General features: G+C 40.5%; 2 long non-coding RNA genes across 10 annotated transcripts in view; one reads left to right on the top strand and one right to left on the bottom strand.

Moving 5' to 3' along the window:
* The window catches only part of LOC132406998 (uncharacterized), a 75,099-nt gene that overhangs the window by 5,015 nt on the left and 42,454 nt on the right, over nt 1-27,630 (top strand). For 3 of the 9 annotated variants that reach the window (XR_009516339.1, XR_009516333.1, XR_009516340.1), the window contains exons 2-5: nt 748-887; nt 6,430-6,743; nt 7,095-7,169; nt 8,635-8,779. This is a non-coding gene — a long non-coding RNA (uncharacterized LOC132406998). Of the gene's footprint in view, nt 1-747; nt 888-4,941; nt 6,744-7,094; nt 7,170-8,634; nt 8,780-27,630 lie in introns of those variants that run through there. The other 6 variants (XR_009516336.1, XR_009516334.1, XR_009516338.1 and 3 more) reach the window with 6 other exon arrangements.
* LOC132407002 (uncharacterized) lies at nt 745-25,955 on the bottom strand. The gene is made up of 3 exons (XR_009516342.1): nt 23,882-25,955; nt 17,193-17,229; nt 745-915 (listed from the first exon to the last, which is right to left on the bottom strand). It is a non-coding gene; the product is annotated as an uncharacterized LOC132407002 (long non-coding RNA).

Below are 27,630 nucleotides of genomic sequence, written 5' to 3'. Positions count from 1 at the left end.
GAGCTCAGAGGTGAGAGACTTAAAAGGATTATTAGGGACAGCTTCTTCACACAGAGGGTGATGCATATTTGGAATGAGCTGCCTGAAATAGTGGTTTGGGTTGGCACATTAGCAACATTTAAAAGGCTAGATAAATACATGATAGGAGAGGTTTAGAGAACCAACCAGGTATATGGGACTACCTGATGGGCAACATAGCATGGACAAGTTGGGCCGAAAGGTCTGTTTCTATCCTGTAGGACTGTATGAAATGTATAATCAATAAAACAGCTTACTCTATATTAAGAACTATTCATTTTCCTGGTCCATTAGGCGTATAGTATGTATTAACTGGATTCTCGTCCTCAAATGTAATTAAGTAAACCAGATGAATCTAAACAAACTGCATAACTGGCATATATACTCACATAGATATTTGGTAGTGGAATGCATCCTATAAAGATTAATATCAAAACCATTCATTTAATTTGCCTATAATCTATTAACATCACCCTGGATTTTAACTGAATTTTCAGAACAGACTGCATTACAATTGCGAAATACAGTTATTAAACAACAGATATCTCGATGTCGGAGCAGTAGATAAGACTAAAAGGCTAAATTGTATAGGAATAATCTGCTATTCTCTTGAATGAGCGAGACAAGAAGTTGGTGTCACATATAAAGCCACAGACAAATGAACTCGTCGCTATTATTTGTTTAAAGCATGGTCTAAAGTTACAGTGAATAATTACGCTGCATCTGCAGAGATAGAGCGAAACGTGATTTCCGAGAGGGGAGAGGGACTCACTGCAGAGGCGGAAGAATTTCTTTTTGTCTCCCCATTTGGTGGTGAATGACGTCACTGTGCTGAGTCACGCGGGCGCGCTCCCGCGACCCTTGTAACGGTAAGTGGCTGAAATGCAAAAGCAAGGGCTGGGAGGGGGAGGGGTGAAAAGGTACATTAAATGTGCTTCGAGTTAATACAGAAAACGGTGCACACGCGTGATCGCTAATCAGACGCATTCCCTGTTGCACTAAATATAGGAAAATAGTCATATTGATTGCATGTTTTGTGTTATATAAATAAATGTCACTTTTTAGCATACGCTTGCTGCTACTCCATTTGCAGAAAACATGCTCCACATTCTTTCGTCTCAAAGATGCTTTCATACCGCCCGTTTACTGTCACATAACTGCACATACACACGTACAAATAAGAACATAAGCAACTTAGTTCCCGTTCTCTAAACACTTTTGCAACGGGCTTCGAATCATCACACAATCCACGTGCGTGAAACAATGCATTGGATTATCCAGCTGGAATTTAACCAGCTGATTGCAAAAGAAAAGCCTCGCTACTTCAGTGCAGCATCGTACCACAACGCAACATTCTTTCAATCGCCAGACTTCATTCCCCCCATCTAGGAGAACGATAAATAATGCATTAAATGAGACAGAGCTCGTCTGATCTCCCATCCCCCTCATTTGTGCAGTTCCACATCCACAACGGTTCTCAGATGGAGCCTTGCAGCAACGAATTCATATCCGATGCTACCCCGACAAAGAAACTTATTCATAGATGGTTGGAAATTAATTTTTTTTAAGTTTGTCAGAAATTATTTAAACTTTTGACATTTTTCGTTAAAAATTTGCTTTATTTGAGAAATGTAGCAGGAAAGAGTCAAAAAAATGGGGGAGGGGTCTAAAGGAAGGCAGAGCAGTCCCTCCGCCCAAACAATATGATGATAGTTGCTATTATATGGTGCGTTACCATGTCACTGTAAGGGCCCAAGATATTTTATGTAATTAAGTTCTGATTTTTTAAAATTTTTGCACAATCATGCAAGATTTAGCAGTTTGTGATTTAAAAGGAACTTTCCCTAAGCAAATTTATTTCACACGGTAATCCGTTTTAAAAAAGAATTGAATTGCAATACTCAATCAAAAAGCTGAATGATCTGTTTCAATATGCTACAGTATTACAAAAATATGATTTACGTGGTGTTCTGAAAATCTAGCAGCTTTAATAAAGCAGTCCACGTTTCTACACTAGGACACAATTTTCTCAGACAATGAAAGCCCTAGTGAAGACAACAAATTTCAGTTCCGATTGGTCCGTGTGACTTCTGCATGTGTAAGAGAGCTTCCATTGTTACCATGTGAAGTGAAAAAACATGGACTAATGTCAAATATCCAGCTGATTTAGTTAAATATGCATCTTATTGCTAGCCGAAGTATACTTTGTGTAGTGATTTGTTGTCATACAAACTTCAAAGTAAATTTATTATCAAAGTACACATGTATCACATATAAACCCTGAGATTCATTCTCTTGTAGGTGATTACAGTAGATACAAAGAAACACCTTAGAATCAATGAAAAACTGCACACAACAGGACAAACAGCCCGTATGCAGGTCAACAAACTGCCAATACAAAAGAATAATAATAAATAATTAAGCAATAAATATCGAGAACTTGAGATGAAGAGTCCTTGAAAGTGAGTTCATAGGTTGTGGGGACAATTCAGTGTTGGGGTGAGTGAAGTTATATCCTCTGGTTCAAGATCCTGATGGTTGAACAGTAATAACTTCCTGAGCCTGGTGGTTGGGACTTAAAAGCTGCTGTACCACCTTCCTGATGGCAGCAGCAAGAAAAGAGCATGACCTGGATGATGTGGATCATGGATGATGTTCCTACAACACTGTTCCTTCCGTATCCAATACTCGTCAGCTTTTCCATTTAAGGACATTGGTGTTTCCATGCCAGGTGTGATGCAACCAATCAGTATAGTCTCTACCACACATTTACTGAAGTTTGTCAGAGTTTAGATGATATGCTGAATCTTCTAAGAAAGTAGAAGTGCTGCTGTGTCTTCTTTGTAATGGCACTTATGCGCTGTACCCAGGACAGATCCTCTGAAATGATATGCCGAGGAACACAAAATTGCTGACCCTTTCCACCTCTGATCCTCAGATGAAGACTGGCTCATGGAATTCTGGTTTTCCACCTCCTGTACTCTTATTATCAGCTCCTTAATCTTGTTGACAGTGAGTGAGTTTGTTGTTGTGGCACCACTCGGCCAAATTTTCAGTCTCCCACGTATGTGCTGATTTGTCACCACCTTTGATTTGGCCAATGACAATGGCATCGTCAACAAACTTAAATATGACATTGGAGCTGAGTTTAGCCTCACAGTCATAAATATAAAGTGAGTAGAGTAGGGGACTAAGCTCACAGCTTTGTGGTATACCTGTACTGATGGTGATTGTGCAGGAGACGTTACCAATCTGAACTGACTAAAGTCTGCAAGTGAAGAAATTGATGATTCAGTTGCACAAGGAGGTACTGAGCCTATGTCTTGGAGCTTATTGATTAGATTTGAGGGGGATGTTGGTATTGAATGCTGTGCTGTAGTCAATGAAGTGCATCTTGATGTGTGCATCTTCACTGTCCAGATGTTCTAAGGTTGAGAGAGGAGCCAATGAAATGGCATCTGCTGTTGGCTTGCTATGATGGTAGGTGAACTGGAGTGGATCCAAGTTACTGTCCAGGCAGGAGTTGATATGCTTCATCAGCTTAGAAACCATATAGTATGGAACCAGGCCCTTCAGTCCACCATGTTCATGCTAACCTTCTTCCTCACCTAAACTAATCCTATTTGTCCACATTAGGAAGAAGGTACTGTACCGGAGCCTCAGTTCCCACACCACCAGATTCAGGAACAATTATCGCTCCTCAACCATTAGGCTCTTGAATCAGAGCAGATAACTCCACTCACTTTCACTCACCCCACCTCTGAACTGGCCATCTATGGACTTACTTTCAAGGACTCTACAAATCATATTCTTGATATTTATTGCTTATTTACTTATTATTTTGGGGGGGGTTTCCTCTCTTTTTGCATTTTCAGTTTGTTGTCTTTTGCATGTTGGTTGTTTGGTTGCCTTTGTTGTGTGTGATTTTTCAGTGATTCTGTTGTGTTTTTTTTGTATATACTGAGGATGCCCGCACGAAAATGAATGTCAGGATAGCATATGGTGATATACATTTTGATAATAAATTTACTTTGAACTTGAATGCCTATTCAAGTCTCTGTCTAAATGCCTTCAAAATATTGTGATAAGTTTGATTGCATCGCTTCCTCTGGTAACACATTCCAGATATCAACCATTCACTATGCAAAGAAAGGAACTTGCTTTCTTACTACCTGCCCTATCTTTGCTTCTCATTAATTTTATATACAGTGGATTCTGGTTAATTAGGACACATCGATACCAATATATTTTGGCCCAATTAGGTGGCTGCCCCAATTAGCCGAAGTTTCATGGAAATAGTTTAAATAGTATAAAAAACACAAACTACTGTTTAACTGAGTAATAAATTATGCATTTAAATGAAACACAGAACAAATTAGAACACTACCGATACTACTGCAGTACTATAAAACTGTGCATTAGTTCCTGATAGTTAGTGATGCCGTGTTCTTTTGATTGCCTATAAATAAACGAAATCAGCGCAGACACCAATCACAAATAACTGTTTCATAAACTGCATCCTCCAAATCTTCATTTTCATTGTAATATTTAAGATGATTGTTAATATCTTCAAATTCTTTGTAGTTACTAATTTGTTGAAGTAGTGGAATTGTTTAATTTTCACTCACAACTGTTCCTGGAATCTCCAGGCCTGAATGTTTGAAACCACAGTGAGTAAAACAGTTGTGAATTGTATTACTGCTTACTTCTTACCAGCTATCAGTAACAAAAACTGCTTTTTGAACAGAAACACACACAACTGATGCTATTTAAAGACTGTTCGCTCTAAGCACATCATAGTGTATAACAGCTGCACAACTGCATGCAATTGACGCTTGTTAGGAACTCACAACCAAGAGAAAATCTGCAGATGCTGGAAATCTGAGCAACACACACAAAATGCTAGAAAAACTCTGCAGGCCAGGCAGTATCTCGGAAAAGAGTACAGTAGACGTTTGAGGCTTGCCAAAGGGTCTCAGCACGAAACATTGACTGTACTCTTTTCTGAGATGCTGCCTGGCCTGCTGAGTTCCTCCAGCATTTTGTGTTTGTTGCTCTGGTTAAGAACTGTTCGGCAAGTCTTTTGTCCCAATTAAGTGGCATAATGTCCCAAATAAATGAAGGGAATCCCAGCTGTTTTGTTGATTAGTTTTTATCCTTTAAGGGTTTTCCCAAACAAGTGCATGTTCCAATTAATTGGTGACCAATCCATTGTATGTCTATCAAGTTGCCCTCTCAGCCTTCTATGCTCTTGGACAGGGATGGCCAACCTACGGCACATGTGCCAGAAGTGGTGCATTGGATGGTTAGAAGTGGCATATTGCACCCCAGTGATAATAATAAAAAAGTAAGCCTATTCATGCAAAAAGTATTAACCAAAAACCAATTTGTAGAAAAAAAGATCTATAACAGGAATTCAAGTAGCTTCGAGCTAGAAATGGGTTTTACTGAGAATACAGGTGTGCGCTGCTTAACATCCATTCGGATAATGTCCGATCACAGATATGTTCGTAGTCCCGATTGGAGAACATGATGTAGCGGAGATAACCAATCTCGTGTGTCGCATGTCTCTTGAGTGTAGTAGTGTTATCTCTCTGTTTAATTTTCTTTCGAAAATATTACTGTAAAATGCATCATGGCTTCCAAACACAGCAAAACCACTCCTAGTGATAGCAGCAGCAAGAGGCAAAAGAAAAGTATTGATTTGGAGGTGAAACAAAAGGTTATTAAACAATATGAAGGTGGAAAACTAGTAAATGCTATTGCTCAGGATTTAGGCATGCCGCACAATGATAAATTGTGTGTGATATAGGCTAAGAAGGTGTTTACATAAAAGCTTAAAAAGTGAAAAAAATTAAAAAGTTTAAAATGAGATTAAAAACTTATAGTGTATGTATTATAGTGTACAGTATATAGTTTTAGTGTAAGTTCTTGGCTATTTAGTCAATACAAGTACACTACAGTACTCCATATAGGTTTGCTAGATATATAATATGGTGTTCGCACAACGTCCAAATCACATAACGTCCAATTTCACAGAACGTATCATGGACGTTAAGCGATGCATTCCTGTGAATCTAAAACTTAGCAATTATTTTCAGCGATTTTATTATTTCATGCACATCTTTTGGCAAATGTCATCTTCTTTCACATTAATCTGTCTTCAATTTTTTAAAATGTTCAATGAGTCAAACTAGGAAAGAAGGACTTTTGTTCTGCAGTCGTTCCATAACTGTTCAATACACGTTTGATACTGAGGCACCAGGCATCTGCACCAGCGGTGAGTCGCAGGTATTTGCCAGTCAGCTTACAATTCACACTCGTGAGCTATGGAGTTGTGCTTTGTTTGTCCTTTGTGAACATTTGCAGTTTTGTACTTTTTTGAAAATTAAGCCTTGTTTTTACATTCAGTTTCTTTTACAGTGCAAAAGAAAATGAGCAATAGAAAAGCAGAAAGTGATAGTAAGCGTGAATTCAAGGAACAGTGGGAAAATGAGTTCTTATTTATAGCGGGTCGGTCAGGAAAACCATTGTGCATTGTTTATGAAAACACTTTCTCACATAATAGAAGACATGATCTTAATAGACACTATAAAACACAACATCAGACTGAAATAGAAGGAAAACTGAAGCTAGTGCTTGGGTCTGAGTTACGGAAAGAATATGTGATTAAGAAAAAGGAAGAAATCAAAAGACAAAATATATTTGTTAAAAGTCTCATTAAGGTAAGTAATATTTATCTTGTTTTTATATTAAATCAATATGTAAAATGCTAATTATGTCTATATTAACATTTTTACAAGAATTGAATGGGGGTACAAGAGTCATATGGCGCATCTGAATTCATGCGTGAAAACATTGACGCATGGAATGTGAAAGGTTGGCCACCCCTGCTCTAGGAAAACACTTCAGATGTAAATCATAAACATGAAAGCCTCCAGGAGATAATCATTGATATATGAAAAGTACATTGTAATTGTAATTTAAAGCATTATCAATTTTAATTCATATGGATAGCATTGCCATAGTCAGCGTTCATTGCCTCTTCCTAATAGTTTGCTTTTTTTTGGTCAAAGGCATCCTGGACCTAATAAAGTGGCCACTTCGTGTATGTTTGTGGACTTCTGCTGTTGTAGCCCATCCACTTTAAGGTTTGACATGTTCAGAGATGCTCTTCTGCACGCCGTTGTTGTAATGCATGATTATTTGAGTTACTGTCGCCTTCCTGTCAGCTTGAACCTGTCTGGCCGATCTCCTCTGACTTCTCTTCTCCCATTCAGGCATTTTCACCAACAGAACATCTGCTCACTGGATTTTTTTTTTTGTTTTTTTGCACTATTCTCTGCAAACTCTAGACACTGTTGAGCATGAAAATCCCCGGAGATCAGCAGTTTCTGAGCTACTCAACCCACCCCATCTGGCACCAACAATCAATCCATGGTCAAAGTCACTTAGGTTACATTTCTTCCCCATTTCAATGGCTGGACTGAACAACAACTGAATCTCTTGACCGTGTCTGCATGTGTTTATGCATTGAGTAGATTAGATATTTGCATTAACAAGCGGATATACAGGTGTACCTAAGACAGTGACCATCCAGGGTTTAAGCACCATAAAAATGATCTTTTTGCTATATTCCAAACAGTCCTTGAGAAGGCAATGCTGACCAACCTTCTTCTAAATTCTGTACAGGAAGGTATTTCAAATATGTTTTTAGGGAGGTTGCTCCAGGAATCTAATCCAGTAGTGATGAAAGAACTGCCATGTATTTCACAGTGGTATGTGACTTGGAGAGGAACCTTAGTGTGCTTTCAATCTGCCTGATCTTATTGTCCATTAGGCGATAACAGCATTGCGGCAGACAGGAAGGGTCCTCATTGGCTACCCAAAACTGCCCAATGCATCATCAGCATCAGTGTAGCCATCATCAAAGACATACTATATTTATAGAAAAGTACCAGTATCAGGCAAGTAATATCATGAAGGATCCAACTCACCATCCATACTCATGCACTGTTTGTCCCACTTCCATCAAAGTATGTAGCGTCCATGCCAGGACCACCAGACTCAAAAACAGTTACTTTCCCCAAGCAGTAAGACTGATCAACACCTCCACCCACTATCCCAATGCTCCACACCTCCCACCACCACGACTTTATCATTTCCTGTCCGAGTCACCATATTTACAGACACTCCTGTGCCTAGTGTCACTTTATGACATACAATCAATCTATGTACATGAGCTATGTTTTATATTTTGTGTTTTTTATTATTATTGTGTTCTTTACCTTATTATTTCTTTTTCTACTGCACCAGTTCCAGAATAACAACTATTTCATTCTTCTTTACATTTGTGTACTGGAAATTACATTGAACAGACATGAATCACATTGAAAAAGGTGATGGGCTTTGAATTATTTTGAAAGAAATCTAAGTGAGTCTTTGCAATTAATTTGTAGATTGTACAAGTGCACTGGAGGCAATGGAAGTGAATACTTACAATGATGGATTGAGTGGTAATAGGCTGCTTTCTCAAGGATTGCGTGGAACTCCTTGATGTTGTTCTGATGAAGGGTTTTCAACTTGAAATGTTAACTCTGTTTCTTGTTTCCACAGATGCTGCCTGACCTGAATCTTTCCAGCATTTTCTGTGTTTATTTCAGATGTCCTACATCTGCGGTTTCCTTTTTGACTTTCAGTGATTCACCACAATCCTGATGAGTACCTCATAAACGGAGGGAAGTCTTTGGGAAGCTACGAGGTATGTCACATATTGGTGGATATTTATACCTTATCCTAGGTACAGAATTTACAAACAAGGGAAAATCTGCAGATGCTGGAAATACAAGCGGCACACACAAAATGCCAGAGGAACTCAGCAGGCCAGGCAGCATCTATGGAAAAGAGTACAAGAGCACTGAAGGCTCTCTGCCTAAAACATTGACTGTACTCTTTTCCATAGATGCTGCTTGGCCTGCCAAGTTCTTCCAGCATTTTGTGTGTTGTACAGAATTTGCAGTTATTTTCACCAATTTCAATTTTATCCACTTTGCTACCGTACAGTTTTGGTTGCCTCATTATAGGAAGATGTGGAAGATTTAGAGATGGGGCAGAGAAGATTTACCTGGAAGCTCTTTGGTTTAGAGAGCATGTCTTATGAGGATAGGTTAAATGAGTTAGGGCTTTTTTCTTTGGTGTGAAGGAGAATTAGAGGTAACACGATAGAGCTGTATAACATAAGAAGCATAGGTAGAGTGACGTTTTCTTAGGGCAGAAATCGCTAATATGAGAGGACATAATTTGGAAGAAAGTATGGGGGGGGGTACCAGTTATAGGTATTTTTGTACAGAGTATACACTGCTAGGAGTGGTGATTGAGGCAGGTACATTAGGGACATTTAAGAGACTCTTAGATAGGCACAAGGAGGCAAGAAAAATGGAAGGTTACATCAGAGGAAGAGTTAAATTAATCTTGGAGTATAATAAAAGGTTGGCAAAATGTCATGAACCAAATGGCCTGTACTATGCAGTACTTTCCTATGTATATTTTCTTCCAGTTTGGCAACACCTCAGGTACAAGTTGTTCATTGTCGTTGTCAGTCCAATGATAGTTCTAACCTCCTACATTACCCTGATTGCCATCATTCCGGTCCAAAACTCTATGAATCTCTCTCAAAAATTTTGCCATTTTGATCTCTCTTTCTTCACTTAAGATTGTCCTTAAAGTATATCTCTGAACAAACTTGTGGTGAACTCTCCTAATGTCATATATTGTCAAATTTTGTCTGACAACATTCTTGTGAACATTTTAGTTCAGCAGATTTCGGTTAAGTGGGATGCACCAGGACGAGTACATTTTGGCCCAAATAAGCAGCTACCTCAATTAGCCGAAGCTTCATTGAAGCAGTTAAAAAGGCATAAATAAGACAAGCTGGGTTACAAATTATGCAATTAAATGAACTACAAAACAAATTAGAACACTACAAATATTACTATGGTATTATAAGGCAGTCTATTAGTTATTGATAGAGCAATTCATTCAGTTTACATTGCTGTGTGCTTTTGATTGACTGTAAATGTACAAGATCAGTGTAAATACCTAGTGCAGATAATGGATGCCTTCATATACTGCCTTTGACAGTTACATCCTCCAAATTTTAATTTTCATTCTATCATTCAAGATACTTGTCGATGCTTGCAAATTCTTCCTAATTCCTAACTTGTTGAAACAGTGAAATTGTTTAATTTTAACTCCCTGCTGTTTCTGGCATTTCCAAGCCTGAATGCATGAAATCACAGTGAGTAAAACAGTTCTGAATTGTCATACTGCTTACTTCTTGCCAACTTTCAGTGAGAAAAATCACTGCTTTATGACCACAGACACACACAGCTGATGCTATTTAAAAACTGTTCGCTCTAAGCAAGGTGTAGTGTCTAATAGCTACACAAAGTGTACGCGACTAACATTAGTTAGAAGCTGTTTGGCAGCAGTCTCCTGTCCCAATTAAGTGGCATACTGTTCCATAAAAAGAAAGGGAATCCAGGCTATTTTCTTGATTAATTTTTGTCCCAAATAGGCAATTCCCCCAATTAACCAATGGCCCAATTAACTGGAATCAACTGTATATTAAATTTTGCTATTTAAATGGAACATCCTGTTACGTAGAAATACAGTGACCATTTTCATAAATTCCAACAAATGACAACTCCAACATAAACAAAATACTGAAGGGACTTAGCAGATCAGGCAGCATGTGTGTTGGGAAAAGGAAAGACAATATTTTGGGTTATCAGGAAGCAGTCCTAATGAAAGGGTCTTGATCTGAATCATCAACCATCCATTTCCCTCCACAACTGCTGCCTGACTCACTGAGTCCCTCCAGCATTTTGTTTGTTGCTCCTGATTTCAGTATCTGCAGCTTCTTGTGAAGACTGATACTTCAGGTTTGGATAGCAATGCAAAGAAGAAATCCCTACTGCACTTTGAATGCTGCCAAGCAATCTTTAGCCTCCAACGAAATCCCAGCTAATGCCCAAGTTTATCATCTTGTCCAAATCAAAAGGGTAGGGAGATTATTTTTGCCAGAGGATGAAAACAGTGCTAAATCAGATAAGCTGAGTCTATTTCAAAGTCTAGTTTCAGCACATAATATTGGGTCTGGTTACCAATTAGGATAGTCTGAATTTGCCTAAGGCTGCTAACCAGATTTCCATTCCTGATTAGGTGCAATTTCATGGATCAAAATGCGTGAATCAAATCAGCCACTTCTATCTAAATTGGGAAGTCCATTGCACACTTGGGGAAATGATAAGAGAAGCTATGGTCCTGTACTCACAAGGGAGATGAATGCCATTTATCATTTGTGCCCTGTCCGTCTCTGCTGTAGTAGCCAGTGGTGTTCTTAGTTACTTAGATACAGCACAGTAACAGGCCCTTCCAGCCCAATGAGCCCACGCTACCCAGTTATACCCATGTGACAAATTGAACTACTAACCTATATGCGGGAGGCCACCAAAGTATCCTGTGGAAACCCACACAGTCACGGGGAGAACATACAAAATCCTTACAGAACCTGAGTCGTTGTACTGCAATAGTGTTACCTAATTGCTATGCTACCGAACTGCCTTTATGACTTCCTACATTTCATTAATATTAAGAAAACACAACCTTCCCCTTTTTTCAAGGTGCCATGGACATCAGAATCAGGTTTATTATCACCGACGAATGTTATGAAATCTGTTGTTTTGCAGCAGCAGTACAGTGCAAGCCAAAAATTATTGCTGGTGGGGTTCGGGGGGAGGGGGGATCTGTGTATCACTTCCATTGACAGAATTTATTTCACATCCTAGCTGAACCTGAAGAGGTGCTGGAAGATTGCTTTCTTGAAACTGCTGCAATCCTGATGAAAGTCCTCCCACCTTGCTGTGGGCTAAGGAGGCATTAGACACAGCAACCATGAAAGAATTATTAATGGATTGATTAGGTGGTGCATGCATCATCTTTCATTGTGGCAGAGGTTAGAGGTCTGGAGGTACAGTCAGAATAGCTAAGGCATGTATTAACAGTACATGTTGTAGAAAGTGCATGAAGAGGCACTGTTGGCAGAGGTTAGCATTGCTCTAGGTGACAGATGTAGTAATAAACAAGCTTCCCACTTTAGAGAGAGTACTTTGTTGTTCTCCTGGAGTACATCTTGAAGCTGATGTGGTGGGAGGTCTGATCACCAATCTTTGTGGAGCCACCAGTGGCTAGAAACTTAGGTGGACCAAACATCTAAGTGATGTTTTTATGAGAGTATAATCAGAGGCTGGACCTTTGGAATAAGTTATTCACCTCCCAACACGTCAGCTTCATGACGTAAGCCAAGAAGTGAAGTAAGCCAGCAACTGGCACACTGATCCCCCACTCCCAAATAAACAGAACCTGGAACATGACAGCACATAGGAGCAGAATTAGACCATTCAGTCCACCGAGCCTGCTCTGCCGTTCCACTCAACCCTATGCACTTGCCTTCTCACCATAACCTTTGATCCCTTGACCAATCAGGAAACTATCAATTTTCGCTTTAAATATACCCACGTCTTGGCCTCCACAGCTGTCTTGGCAGAGCATTCCATTGATACACTACTCTCTGGCTAAAGGAAAATTCCTCCTCACCTCTGTTCTAAAGGGTTGCCCCCCAATTTTGAGCTTGTACCCTCTAGTCTGGACACCCTCACCATAGGAAACACCCTCTCCAAATCCACCTTATCTAGTCCTTTCAGCATTTGGGGGGGTTTTGATGAAATCTGCATGCCTTCTTCTAAATTCCAGTGGGTACAGACCCAAAGCTGCCAAATGCTCGTTGTATGTTAACCCCTTCATTCCCGGAATCATCCTTGTGAACCTCCTCAGGACTCTCTCCAATGACAACACATCCTTTCTGAGATATGTGGCACAAAATGGGTGACAATACTCCAAGTGCAGCCTGACTACTGTCTTATAAATCCTCAGCATTACCTTCTTGTTTTTATATTCCCCTTGAAATGAGTGGCAACATTGCATTTGCCTTCTTTACCACAGACTCAACCTGTAAATTAACCTTCTGGGAGTTTTGCACAGCCCTTTAGCCCACAATGATCAATCTCACCATTCTTTCCTATATAGTTCTATTTCTCTATCATCGATCTGCCTGTCTTAAGTTTCTTAAATACCCTTGATGTATTTGTCTCTACTACTACCCCTGGCAGGGTGTTCCATTCACCTACCACTCTCGGTGGAAATAACTTGCATTGATGTACCCTCGATACTTCCCTTCAATCATCTTAAAGTTATGCCTTCTGGTATCAGCCATTTCCACCATAGATTCTGGCTACTCACTCAATCTCTGCTTTTTATCATCGTATATAGATCTATCATCATCTCTCATCCTTCATCATTCCAATGCAAAAAGCCCTAGCTCACTCAACCTATCTTTATAAATCATGCCTTTTATTCCAGGCAGCATCTTGGTAAATCTCTTCTGCACCACTCTAAAGTTTCCACATTCTTACTATAATGAGGACAATACTCCAAATGTGGCCTAACCAGGGTTCTATAGAGCAGCAACATTACCTCGCAGCTCTTGTACTCAATCCTCCAACTAATGAAGGCCAACACACCATACACCTCAATAGTTCTACCAACTTGTGCAGCAACTTTGAGGGATCTACGGACATAGACTTTAAGATCTCTCTGTTTCTCCATTCTCCATACTACAGTTAATCATGTTTTCTGCCTTCAAATTCAACCTTCCAAGATCACTTCACTCTTTAACTGGCATCTGCCACTTCTTAGCCCAGCTTTGTATCTTGACAGTGTCTCATTGTAACTTACAACAACCCACCACACCATCCAAAACTCCACCAACCTTCATGTCATCTGCAAACTTACTAAGGCAGCCTTCCACTTACTCATCCAAGGCTTTGATAAAAATCACAAAGTGTAAGGGTCCTGGAACAGATCCCTGTGGAACACTACTGGTCACCGACCTCCAACAAAATATACTCTATCTGGTACCAACCTCTACCTTCTTTGGGAAAGCCAGTTCTTTACCCAGCCAGCCAAGTTTCCTTGGATCCTTTCTGAATGAGCCTACCATGGGGAGCTGTATCAAATGTCTTTCTAAAATCCATATACACCAGATCCACAGCTCTACCTTCATCAAAGGGCTTTGTCAAATCCTCAAAGACTTCAATCAAGCCCTTGAGGCATGACCTGCCCCTCACAAAGCCATGCTTAATATTCCTAATCAGACTATGCTTCTCCAGATGCTTGTAAATTCTGTCTTTAAGAATTTTCTTCAATAATAATTTGCCCACCACTGAAGTAAGGCTCACTGGTCTATAATTTCCAGGGTTATCCCTACTTCCTTTCTGGAACAAAGAAATAACACTTGTCACCTTCCAGTCATCTGGGGCCAGTGAGGATGCAAAGATCATTGCAATCTCTTCCCTTTCTTCCTGTAGTAACCTGAGATATATACTGTCTGGACCAGAGACTTTTCTATTTTAGTATTTTTTTGAAAGTTCTAGAGCATCCTCTTTCTTAACATTGAAATGTTCTAGTATATCAGCCTGTTTTATACTGTCCTTGCAAACATCAAAGTCCCTCTCACAAATAGACAGTAAAAGCCAAGGTCCTTAGAGAACTTATAGAACAAATGTCACTTGGTGTTGGTGAAATTTTGTCACAATACCCCAGAAACATCCAATCTCTTTCAATGGTGTGCTCCTATCTCCCAATGGCCACGTAATGGAGATTATCCAAGAACACCTGAAATCAAGATCAGTCATGTGCTTGCACCAAAATAATTGGTCACAGTTGAGAGACTGTATTAGTTGAAGTGTCTTGTCATCAAAATGGCATGTAGTCTCTATTGAGCACCAGCAGGCATTTTAAGTTGTCATCGGAGGTATAATAAGCCTCCGGGCAGATACTTCATATGAAATCTTCAGCTCCATTATCAGATGCTCATTAGAGGCTAAACCAATGCTGAAACTTAAGCCCATACTTGGTGAAAATTGCCTCTATGACAAGGTAAGACTCGATCCTACTTAGTGACATCTTATCATGTGTTTCTGGGGCTAGGAGAATCAGAATCAGGTTTATTAAAATACGTTGTTTTGCAGTAGCAGTACAGTACAATACATGGAAAAAAATATAATATAAAGATCCCCACCTTTTAGTTCCATCTGTCCAGCACCCACATACTCCTTCCATTGGGTCTCCTCCTTCTACTCTTTCCATCTGCCCACCCCACTTCTGTTATCTAATTCCACGCTCCCACCTTCCCTTCCAATCAGTTAGCAAAATGTTTTACAGTGCCAGCAACTCTGGTGTCTGTAAAGAGTTTGTACATTCTCCCCAGGACCATGTTGGTTTTTTCTCCACACGCTCCGGTTTCCTCCAACATTCCAAAGGCATATGGGGCTGTGGGTTAGTTGGTCACGCGGGGGCAATTGGGCAGTGCAGGCTTGTTGGGCCAGAAGGACCTGTTACAGTAGAATATCTCTACATCGACATCTATCTGTTGGATGAATATTAAATCAAACTCTTGGATAGATATAAAGATCCCTATGGAACTCTTTAGACAAAGAGTAGGAAAGTTAACCTCATGTCCTGATGTGTATTTATCCTTCAATCAATATCACTAAAAATATATTATTCAGTTATAATCACCTTGGTTTTTAGGGGAGCTTGCCAGATGCAAAGTACTTGTCATTCTATCTAACTTTAGAAGTGCCTTCACTTCAGAGTGTACTTCATTGCATGGGAAGTATTTAGAACTTCTTAATGTCATGGAATTAACTCTAAGAATGAGGCTTTATAAGACATTGGTGAGACCACACTTGGAGTATTGTGAGCAGTCTTGGGCCTCTTATCTGAGAAGGCATGTGCCGGCAATGGAGAGGATCCAGAGGAGGTTTACATGAATGATCACAGGAATGAAAGGATTCATGTCTGAGGAGCATTTGAGTAATCTAGACCATTGCTGGAGTTTATAAGAATGGGGTGGGTGGGGGGGTTGATCTAATTAAAGCCTAGTGAACATTGAAATGCCTAGACAGAGTGAATGTAAAGAGTATGTTTCTTATAGTGGGGGAGTCTAGGACCAGAGGGCACAGCCTCAGGATAGAAGGATGTCCATTTAGAGATGAGGACAAATTTCCTTAGCCAGAGGGTAGTGAATCTGGAATTCATTGCCACTGATGGCTGTGGAGGCCAAGTCATTAGGTATATTTAAAGTGGAAGTTGATAGGTTTTTGATTAGTAAGGGTGTCAAAGGTTACAGGGAGAAGGCTGGAATAGGCAGTTGAGTGGGAAAATATATCAGCCATGATGGAATGGTGGAGCATATACAATGGGCCAAATGGCCTAATTCTGCTCCTTTGTCTTATGGTCTTAATGGGAGTCTCTTGCTTTGTGCAAATTGATTACTATTTTTCCCCAAATTGTAATGACTATGCTCTTCAAAGTCCAATTTTTTGGATGCATTTCGGTCATGACTGACACTATGCAAGTACAAGGATACAGAGTTTTCTTTATCATTAGATGATACTCTCATTCGGTAAATGGAGCTACCTAATTTCTTACTTAGTTCATTTTACCCTGGATTTTACTTGTCATCATCTCTTGCTGCTTTATTTGAGACCCGGAATGTCAGCTCCTGTGAAATTTGTAGACTAATCCTGAAACTTGCTATATTTTTGAAGTACTCGTAAAAAATCAAGAAATTATCATTTCTAAAGCTTGATTACGTGGAAGAGTAGAGCACAGAAGTTGGCCTTTCAGCCCACTTTGTGCAGGATGACAATCTACTTAATCCTAACTATCAGAACATAGTTTGCTTGCTTGTTCATGTGTCTGTCTAAATGACTTATAAATGTTGCTATTGTATCTGCTTCCACCACTTCCATTGCCAGCTCATTCTCGGCACCTACCACTCTTCATGTAAAAAGAAAAAAGCTTTGCCCATCTCCATTAAACTTTTCTCCTCTTACTTCAAAGCTGTTTCCAATTTGGAGAAGACTCCAACTATTGACCCTATCAGAATCTCTCAGAATTTACCTTTCTGTCAGGTTCAGATCCAGATTCTCAATTCAAATTTATCTAACACATGTACATCAAAACATACAGTGAAAGGTAGTACTCACACAAAACGCTGGAGGAACTCAGCAGGCTAGGCAGCATCTGTTGAAAAGAATAAAGAGTCGACTGTTCATTCATAGACCCTTCTTCAGGACTGGAAAGGAAGGGAGAAGAAGTCAGACTAAGAAGGTGGGGGCAGGGGAGAATGAAGTACAAGGTGACAGGTTATGGGTGAAACTGGGAGGGGGGATGAAGTAAAGAACTGGGAAGTTATTTGGTGAAAAAGACAAAAGGCTGGAGAAGGGGGAATTTGATAGAAGGCAGAAAACCATGGAAGAAAGGGAAGGGGAGGAGCACCAGAAGGAGGTGGTAGGAAGGGAAGGAGATAAGGTGAGAGAGGGAAATGAGGATAGGGAATGGTGAAGGAGAGTGGGCGGGGGGTTGTGGACAATTACCAGAAGTTTGAGAAATTGATGTTCATGCCATCAGGTTGGAGGCTACCCAGACAGAACATAAAGTATTGCTCCTCCAACCTGAGTGTGCCCTCATCATACCAATAGAGGAGACCATGGATTGACATGTCGGAATGGAAATAGGAAGTAGAATTGAAATGGGTGGCCATCAGGAAATCTCACTTTTTGTGGTGGACAGTGCGAGCGTGCTTGACAAAGTGGTGTCCCAATCTACATCGAGTTTCACCAATATGCAGGAGCCCCACTGGGAGCACCAGATGCAGTACATGACCCCAACAGACTCGCAGGTAAAGTGTCGCCTCACCTGGATTCTTTGAGTCCCTGAATGCTAGTGAGGGAGGAAGTGTAGGGGCAGATGTGGCACTTGTTCTGCTTCCAAAGAAGAAGATCAATGAGGAAGGACGAGTGGACAAGGGAGTTGAGTCGGGAGCGATCCCTGCAGAAAGTGGAGGGGAGGGTAAGATGTGCTTAGTGGTGGGATCCCATCAGAGATGACAGAAGTTACGGAGAATTATATGCTGGATGCAGAGGCTAGTAGGTTATAGGTGAGGACAAGAGGAACCCTATCCCTGGTTTGGTAGCAGGAGGATGGGGTAAAGGCAGTTATGTGCAAAATGGGACAGATAAGGGTGAGGGCAGCGTTAATGGAGGAAGGGAAACCCCTTTCTTTGAAGAAGGAGGACATCTCATTTGGTTGTTTGCATTAGCAACCAGCACATCCAAGGATGTGGTGGAGCTGCTTGCAAATGTAACCACACATTCTGCTGCAACATAGCATACTGACAATGTACAGCAGACTAACATAGAGCGCAAAAGGCCCCTTCCTCCCTCCCTCCCACTCGCACACACAGACAGTCCTCCAACCCGGGACAGGCTTCCAGGGATCCAGTGGACTTGACCATTTGGCTTCAACTTCCAGATCTCCGATAAATTTTCTGGTTTTGATTTGAAGTTGCCCCTCAACCTGGGCCACTCCAGAGAAAACAATCCATGTGTATCCAACTTTTAATACTGTTCACTCCTGGCAAGATACTGGTGAACCCCTTCTCAAAATTAAAGTTGAATTTATTGTCAGATGGACAAGTACATGTCTACGCAGCTACAGTGTTAAACTTACTTGCAACACCGTCACACACGCACGCGTGCGCAATTTTCACAAGATAAACAGGTTGCTTAATCAACCAAATAGTTAAAGAGAGGTAGCTCGTCTTGAACCTGGTGGCGTGAGACTTCTGTACCTCATGCTTAATGGTAGCTGCATGGAGATGGCATGGTTCAGATGGTAGGGATCGTTAGAGATACAGGTAGATAATACCCTTTCCAAACCTTCCACATCTTTTAGGTGGCGACTTGAACTGCACACAATACTCCCAACTCCTAATCAGAGTTCTACATGACCTGCCAACTTTTATACTCAACATCCTGACCAATGAAGATAAGCAGGCACTGCTTTTTTTTTTAACCACCTGTCCATTTGTGTTGAGTAGTTTGTTCCTATGCCAGAATTTCAAATTCAGTTTGGCTCTGCTACAGGCAAAGAGCAGGAATCAAGCATCGAGTCATAGAGCACTACAGCACAGAAACAAGCTCTACGGCCCACCTAGTCCATGCCAAACTGTTACTCTGCCAGTCCCATTGACCCACGCCTGGACCCTAGCCCTCATTGCTCTCACATCCATGTATTTATCCAAAGTTCTGTAAACTATTGAACCCACATGCACCACTTCCACAGACAGCTCATTCCACACTCACACCGCCTTCTGTGTGAATAAATTCCCCCTCAGGTTCCTTTAAATATTTCACCTTTCACCCTTAACATATGAACTCTAATTCTAGTGTTAGCTACCCTTAGTAGAAAAAGCCTACTTGCAGTTACCCTATCTATAATCATAATTTTGTATCCCTCTGCCAAATCTCCCCTCATTCTCCTGCACTTTAGGATGTTAACTAGATGGTTAAAAATACATATGAGGTATAGATGTTAACAGTAATTATAGGGTGAGGCAATGAAAAATTATATCATCACTGGTTTTATCTGCCCAGTTCCAATTTAGCCTGGTACAATGCCTCAATTTACTGAAAGTAAATTTTTAACTTCTTAACATAGCTTATCGATTGAATCAGAACTCTATTACTGTTTGACTGGACTTTGAACATCCACCTAAAATATATAGCCCTATTCAGTAATAAGTTGCTGATACCAGGAAGTTAGATATTTGCCCTTTGCTAATTGTTAAATGACAAACAGTGGATAAGAATCCTGTATGAGCAGCCAACAAGAAACATATAGAAATGATCAACCGTAACTGAAGTTCTTTTTATTCCCGCTCATCAAAGATTTGAACTCCTCAATCTTTAGTTGTTTCATTCGAATGATACTGAAAGTTAAAGGGAAGCAAGCGCAGATGCAGTTTGCTTTCTCTTACATGTGGGTAAAGGTGTGATTTATTTAGAGATACAGCATAGTACAGGCTCTGCCATTCCCAACGAGCCTGTGCCACACATGTGACTAATTAACCTACTAACCTGTATGTCTTTGAACTGTGGGAGGAAACTGGAGCACCCGGAGGAAACCCACACGGTCATGGGAAGAATGTACAAGCTCCTTATAGACAGCAGTGGAATTGAACACTTGTAACAGGTGCTGCAATAACATTGTACTAACCGCCCCGCTACTGTGCGGCCCTATATTATAATTGCTGATTGCTTAGTAGTGCTTTGAGCTCAGATTGATGGAGAATTTTATGTTCTTTCAGCAATGTTTGACATGCCTCCCTGACAAATAATGTGATAAGTTCCTGATCATGTACCAAGATGACAGGTGATGGCTTTTTGAATTACTCATTTTTAGGCTAGAGGGAGGTTGGCAAGAGTGACATCACACCCGATTCCACCCTATCTGAGAAGATGTTGGGGGCCTGCTTCTAGAAATATGGCAGTTTTCGATGGAATGGCTGGATTCAGCTGAGTAACTGAGAAAAACCTGAGGATATTTGAAAGAAAACAGTATTGGCTTGTACTTGGAGTCACTGTGTGGCTAAACTGGGTTCCTCTCCCTAAAAGACATTGAGAAACAGTTTCTTCATAGGCAGTTCTTTGAGATGGAAGATGACTTGCTTCAACTGTAGTTCTGTGAGACTTGCAGGCTATGCCATAGTTAGGGCAGAGGTTCCTCAATTAGAGGGCAATATGGGTAATGTGGGAGGCAACAAGTTCTTCCTGTCATCTAAACTGTGTTTCTGTGTAATCTAGAGTGTTACAGAAGCCTGAAGTATCACACCATCAGGTTAAAGAACGGTTACTCCCTTCACCCACTTAGTTCTTGAACCCTACTGGAACAACCCTAGAAATTATTATAATTTAGTAAACACTGACCATTTTTATCACTTTGCACCAAAATAAACTTTTTGTTTTGTTTTAATTGTATTGTTAAACTTGTGTGTAATTTATGTTTAATTTGCTTTACTTGTGAATGCTGCTTATATGATGCCCTGTGCCTGTGATGCTGCTGCTAGTTTTAGTTCTTCATTGTACTTGCAATTATGATACTAATTTCAACTTTGATTTTGACTTGGATATTTTTCTTTCCCACATTTGTTTCACATGGATGTGGGGATGTTGCATTTTATTCAAGGAGACTTTGAGGACATTGTTGTAACCTTTCTACCAGCAACCTTTAATCTCTTGCACGTCAGAATTTAGAATACTGTATCTATTTTAGTGGTCTGGTATTGGGCTTGCGAATGATATAACCTGTTCAATGGAGCCTCCTGGGTGTAATATGAATCTAATTCTGGAGATTGTAACTTGGGAGAGGACTCTCAGCACATCTGGAGGTTTTAGCATGGATGGCATTGGCAGGACATAGAATTTTAGGCTAGTTCTAGAAGTTGTGGGTTTGGAGTATGGAGAGCACACTCGACCTGTATTGAAAAATAAGTGATCTTGTTGAAGCTTACAACATTCTTACAGAAGCAGAAGAGATTCTGCAGATGCTGGAAATCCAGAGCGACACACACAAAATATTGGATGAACTCAGCAGGTCAGGCAGCACCTATGAAGAGGAACAAAGATGTTGTGGGCCAGGGTTTGACAAGCTATAAACAAGGGAACATATTTTCCATGATCAAGGAGTCGAATGAAGGGCCACTGTCTCAGAATAAGTGGTACACTGTTTTCGACTGAGATGAGTAGAAATTTGCTCACTGAGAAGGTGGTGAGCCTTTGAAATTCTCTACCCAAGAAGACTGTATAGATTCATGCAAAACAACGCTCAGTAGACTCCTGGATACTCGAGGACTTAGAAGATATGGAGGAAGTGCAGGAAGATCAACTAAGATTCTGATTCAACAAGGGCTGAATGATTTGCTCATCTTCTTAGCTTCTTATGTTCTTATCGAGGTAAAATCATAACAGTGTAGAATGAAGGGTTACACAGTACCAAGAAAATGTAGTGCAAACAGTAAGTTGCAAGGTTACAGCAAAGTAGATTATGAGGTCTAGAGTCCATCTTATTCTGGTAGAAGAAGGTTCAATGGTTTTATCACAGAGGGATAGAGACTGTCGTTGAGCCTGCTGGTATGTGCTTTCAGACTTCTGTATCTTCTGCCCTATAGAAGGGGTGAAAAGAGAGAATCCAGACAGGTGGGGTCTTGGATTATACTGGCTGCTTTGCCGAGCAGCAAGAAGTGTAGACAGAGCCCATGGAGAGCAGCTCGTTTCTGTGACATGCTGAGCCGTGTCCACAAGTCTCTGCAGTTTCCTGCTGTCAGGGGCAGAGGAAGCTGTCATGTATCCAAGCCGTGATACATCTGGATAGGATGCTTTCTGTGGTGCATCGATAACAAATTGGTAAGGATCAAAGGAGGGCATGCCAAATTTCCTTAGCCTCCTGAGGAAGTAGAGGTGCTGGTGAGTTTTCTTGGCTGTGTGTCAACGTGGTTGGGCCAAGATAGTCTGTTGGTGATGATCACTCCTAGCAACAAGAAACTCTTAATCCTCTCAATCTCAGGCCTTTAAATGTAAACGGGCATGTGCACTGCCCCCCTTTCTGAAGTCAATGAGCAGCTCTTTTGTCTTGCAGACCTCGAGGGAAGGCTTGTTGTCATGACACCATGCCAGTAGACTCTGTATCTCCCTCCTGTACTCTTGCCTTGAGATACAGCAACTACATTGGCATCATCTGCAAACTTGTAGATGGTTTTGGCCATGCATTGAAGTAGGGTGCTGAGTGTTCAGAATAATTGTGGCTGAGGTGTTGCTATCTATCCTTAGTCATTGCAGTTTGTTGGTCAGAAAGTAAGTGATTCAGTTAGCCCAAGTCATTGGAAGAGTCAATGTGTGACATGACCATTAGGTTGTAATGACCTAATTAAAATTATGACTAATTTACTAATCACATCTGCTGTTATATTTTATTATTCTTGTTAACATTAAAAAGTTATTGGGTACTTGATGAATTAATGTCATTATACACTGTGCATGGATTAAAATGTTAATTTTAATCTACTAGCAATATGAGTTCTGCCAATAGAAAGCAGGTCAATGAATGGTAAGGAAATAGACACTTGCTGTAGTCCCAGCTACCCATGCTACCATCTAGTTAAAAAATACAACAAATGTGATTTTATTTTGTTTTATTGTAATTTCTTCAGAGCACTAAGATTATATGCCCAATTGTTCAATGTTTTATATGTGAAAATGTCCAAAGTAGGTTATGCCAGAGGAATCACAAGCTTGTCATTTCTGTTCCCTTGTTTTGCTTATCATCGTGTGCAAGCAGAGAAATGGTCTTGACATGATGGATATTGAAAGAACTCATTTGCAATGACACCCACATGCCCTGACTGCTGTACAACTCGCATGCCAATAAGTGAGCACGCCCCATACTGCTGGATTGCATTATAATGTCGCCTTTTGAAGACATCTTCTATGGTGGGAGGTGTTGTGCCTGTGATGAACCTGTCTGCATCTGTAACCCTCTGCAGCAATTTCAATTTCCTGCATTAGAGCCTCCTTACCAGGTGGTAATGCAGCCAGTCAGAATTCACTCCACAAAGCGTGTGCAGAAATTTGCTACATTTTTCTAACATAGCATTTCATATTATTATACATAAATGGCAAACATGACGTTTGTTTCTGCAGTTAGACATACGAATGTGCCTTTTCCATATGGCTGCCTTTGAAGTGGGTTTTATTTTCTTATCATCTTGTCCCCAGTATCTCTGGTGGTGCTAAAACCCTTAATAACTGAAATGAAGCTCTATTCTAAAGGTACTTACATGTGTAAATGTATTTTCAGGATACTGGCTCTGTTCAGATGCATTCTCATTAGAAGCATGCACAGATAAGTCACTCTTGGTTTGGCTGCTGCTGACATGACTGCACCCCGTGATGCCTCAGTTAAAGAGAATACTGGTAATACGTATGCCTCGTGAAGGTGCTCAAGCAGAATCATGATTATCATTAAACCTTTCCCATTACAAGTTATATCCCTGCTACACAGACCACATGACTGTTGCTATAGCTGCCATGGTATTTGAGTGCCGATTATGTATGAGCTCCAGTGAAAAGTTAATAACTTTTATTACCCTCTCCTTACTTTGACCTTCTCCTCAGTAGGACAATTCTCCCACTGGAGTCTGTGGCCCAGAGGCAGCCTGTCCTGGGGTTGGAGGCCTGTCTCAGTGTCTCTGAGTAGCATGGTTGTGTGGGTGAGAGAGATAGAAAAGAGGAACAGAGAGACAGCGTAGAGGAGATTTACCAGGATGCTGTCTGGACTAGAGGGCATATCTTATGAAGATAGGTTGAGACTTACTCACAGGGCAGAAATAGTTCTTACAAGGGGTATAATTTTAAGGTGATTGAAAGAAAGTATGGGGGGGGTGATATCAGAGTGGTGAGTGAGTGGAATACCCTGCCAGTTATGGTGGTAGACTCAGGTATATTGGGGTATTTAAGAAACTCTTTGGCACATAAATGATAGAAAAAACGGAGGGCTATTTAGGAGGGTAGGGTTTGTATGATCTTAGAGTAGGTTAAAAGGTCAACAGAACCTTGTGGGCTGAAGGACCTGTATTGCGTTGTACTGTTCTATATTCTATGGAAGGAGCTTGTGTAGATGGTGTTGGGCCACTGAACATTGTGGACATGCCATGTTGGTGCCAGAAGGTGTGATGACTCTTGCGGGCTGCCCTGCAAACAACCCATTTCCCTATATGCTTCAATGTACACGTGATAAATGATTCTCAATCTGAATTGATTGTAGAAAAGCTATGACAACCTCTACAACAGAAAGCTGAGCAGTATGAGTTAGGTTGTGTATCCCACAGAGTGTTATACAGTCAGCTACATCATGGTCGACGCTCAGCTGGAGGGCCAAAGATGCGCTATAAGGATCAGATGAAGAATGCTTTAAGGAAATGCAAGATCACACCTGAGGACCTAGGGGATGTTGCAGCTGACCGTAACACTTGGCAACAGCCGTGTAGGGATGGGGTTCGTATTCTGGGGATGGAAAGAACAACCAGAAGGCAGCAGGAGAGATGCAGCCTTGGCTGCCATCACTACCACATATACATGTCCCACCTGCAATAGAACTTGTGGGTCCAGGATAGGACTGTATAGTCATCAAAGATCTCACTGTTAAAGGAGTGGACATCATCGTCGGATTCCGATGGACAACGAAGGAGAAGAAGGAAGTGAAATGTCAGTTTTGCATTGCCAAGCCATTAGGAGCCCACCCTCCACTCCACCACCAGGATAGCAATAGGTGAGAAATTATTACCTACAAGTGTCTGCTTGTGCAGAAAGGCACATTCAGTGATCACAGGCAATTACTTATATCACTGGCCTGAAGTACAGGGCCCAGAAGTGGACAAAATGGATGGAATATTTGCTTCTATGACAGGGGTGGCCAAACTTAATGTAAGAGCCACATGCAATTAATTTCAGATGTTTGAGAGCCACAAGGCATGAACAAAATTTACGCACACATTTTTATTGTTACATACTCATTTTGTTACAAAAAAATTATAAAAATGTTAAGAAATACATGTACACAATAATATTTATTCATGCATGTAGTTTTTTAAACTGTTAATTTGTATTAGTTTCAGTAATCATAATATACATATATGCCAAATGTTTCAAAATCTTGACTGATGATTGTTTTAACTATATTGAGTGTATTTAACATGGTAATGAACTACCAGAACATCTAAGAAAAAAAGTAAATTTGCATTTCAGTAACATAGGATTAGACTGCCAAAAATAAAAAAAAGGAAAAAAAATGGAGATATTTTTAATGATGTTTATTTGTCTAAGACTTAGATTCATCAAGAGCTAAGCTGAATGCAAGGGAATTCTTTACATCATTTTGCCTGCAATATCAGCACTGATCTGGGAGACACGCCTCTCTGTAGTGTGGTGTGAGATTGGTGTTTGTGCTATTAGTTGCTGAAGTTTTGAGTTATTTGGGTCTAACACTGCAACAACGTCAGCTATATTCTTCTTAACAAATTCGCCATCAGAATATGGGCGTTTAGCACAAGCAATATTCCATGACATAACGAAACTAACTTCAGTCGTCGTATCGGCTTCCTTACTGAACATTGTCAACAATGTCTGCTGGCTATTTAGAGATGATTTTAACACAGTTAATTTGTTTTTCTGTAACTTGGATTTACGTGGATAATCAGCCGAAAAGATTTTGTGATTTGTTTCATAGTGGCGTTTCAAATTACTGGCTTCGTAATGACTGAGTGACACGTTGCAGATAAGGCACAAAGGTTTTACCTCCTTTAATGGTGAATGCAAAATCTTTCTCCCACTGTGGCTTAAAATGTTTGTTTTAATCTTTATATTTTCATTTCTTACAATTTGATGACATCATCTTCACAAAATTTTCATAGACACTTGTAAACATAACTTGTATCCACAGTGTACCAACTAGGTCTGCACAATTCAGCGTCCTGTGATACACTGCCTTAATGTATGTGACGTGAATGAGGTCGGGCCTAGACTCACTCACACCTTGAGCGCCAAATGACGTAGATCTACGTCATGTATTTTGAAACTCGCGCCTCTGTCTTCAGCACCACATAGGGATTCTCACCAACTCTTGAGTGATGGAATTAAGTCTCAAGGGATTTCCCGCGGTTCTATTTATTGCCAAAATGCTTTCCCATTCATTTCTACGCAATGGCAGCAAGCAGTAAAAAGGAGGTCGACCAACATATTTCCAAAAACCGCACATTGAATGTCAAAGAGCCGCATGTGGCTCATGAGCCTTGGTTTGGCCACCCCTGTTCTATAACAACATTTTCCTTTCCCATAGAATTGAAAGAGGCAATTGATGGCCCATCTTTCTGCTACATATTAAGCAATTTCTTACACTGGTTTTATATTTATTATTCTGAATTTTATTCTGCCTTTACCTCAGCTTTAGCACACTGACTTGATACTTATATACATTCAGTGGCCAATTAACTAGATACCTCCTGTACCTAATCAAGGGGCCACTGATTGCATGTTCATGGTCTTCTGCTGCTGTAGCCCTTCCACTTCAAGTTTCGATGTATTGTGTGTTCAAAGATGCCATCTGCACACCACTGTTGTAATGCATAGCATAGTTATTTGAGTTACTGTCTCCTTCCTGCCTGCTTGATCCAGTGACTAATGGACAGTGTAAACTTTTACTCGGGCTCGGATTAATCCACAACAAAAATCCACAACTGTATACACATGACTTTGTGGCTAGGCATAGCTCAAATACCATCTAATAATTTGCTGACGATACAACCACTGTTAGTAGAATTCCGGGTGGTGACGAAAGGGTATACAGGAGTGAGATATGTCAACTAATGGAATGGTGCCGCAGCAACAACCTGGCACAAACATCAGTAAGACAGAAGAGCTGATTGTGGACTTAAGGAAGGATAAGACGAAGGAACACATACCAATCCTCATAGAGGGATCAGAAGTGGAGAGAGTGAGCAGCTTCAAGTTCCTCGGTGTTAAGATCTCTGAG

This window comes from Hypanus sabinus, chromosome 2, assembly GCF_030144855.1.
Source record: "Hypanus sabinus isolate sHypSab1 chromosome 2, sHypSab1.hap1, whole genome shotgun sequence".
NCBI lineage: Eukaryota > Metazoa > Chordata > Chondrichthyes > Myliobatiformes > Dasyatidae > Hypanus > Hypanus sabinus.
This window is presented reverse-complemented; position numbering and strand designations above follow the sequence as displayed.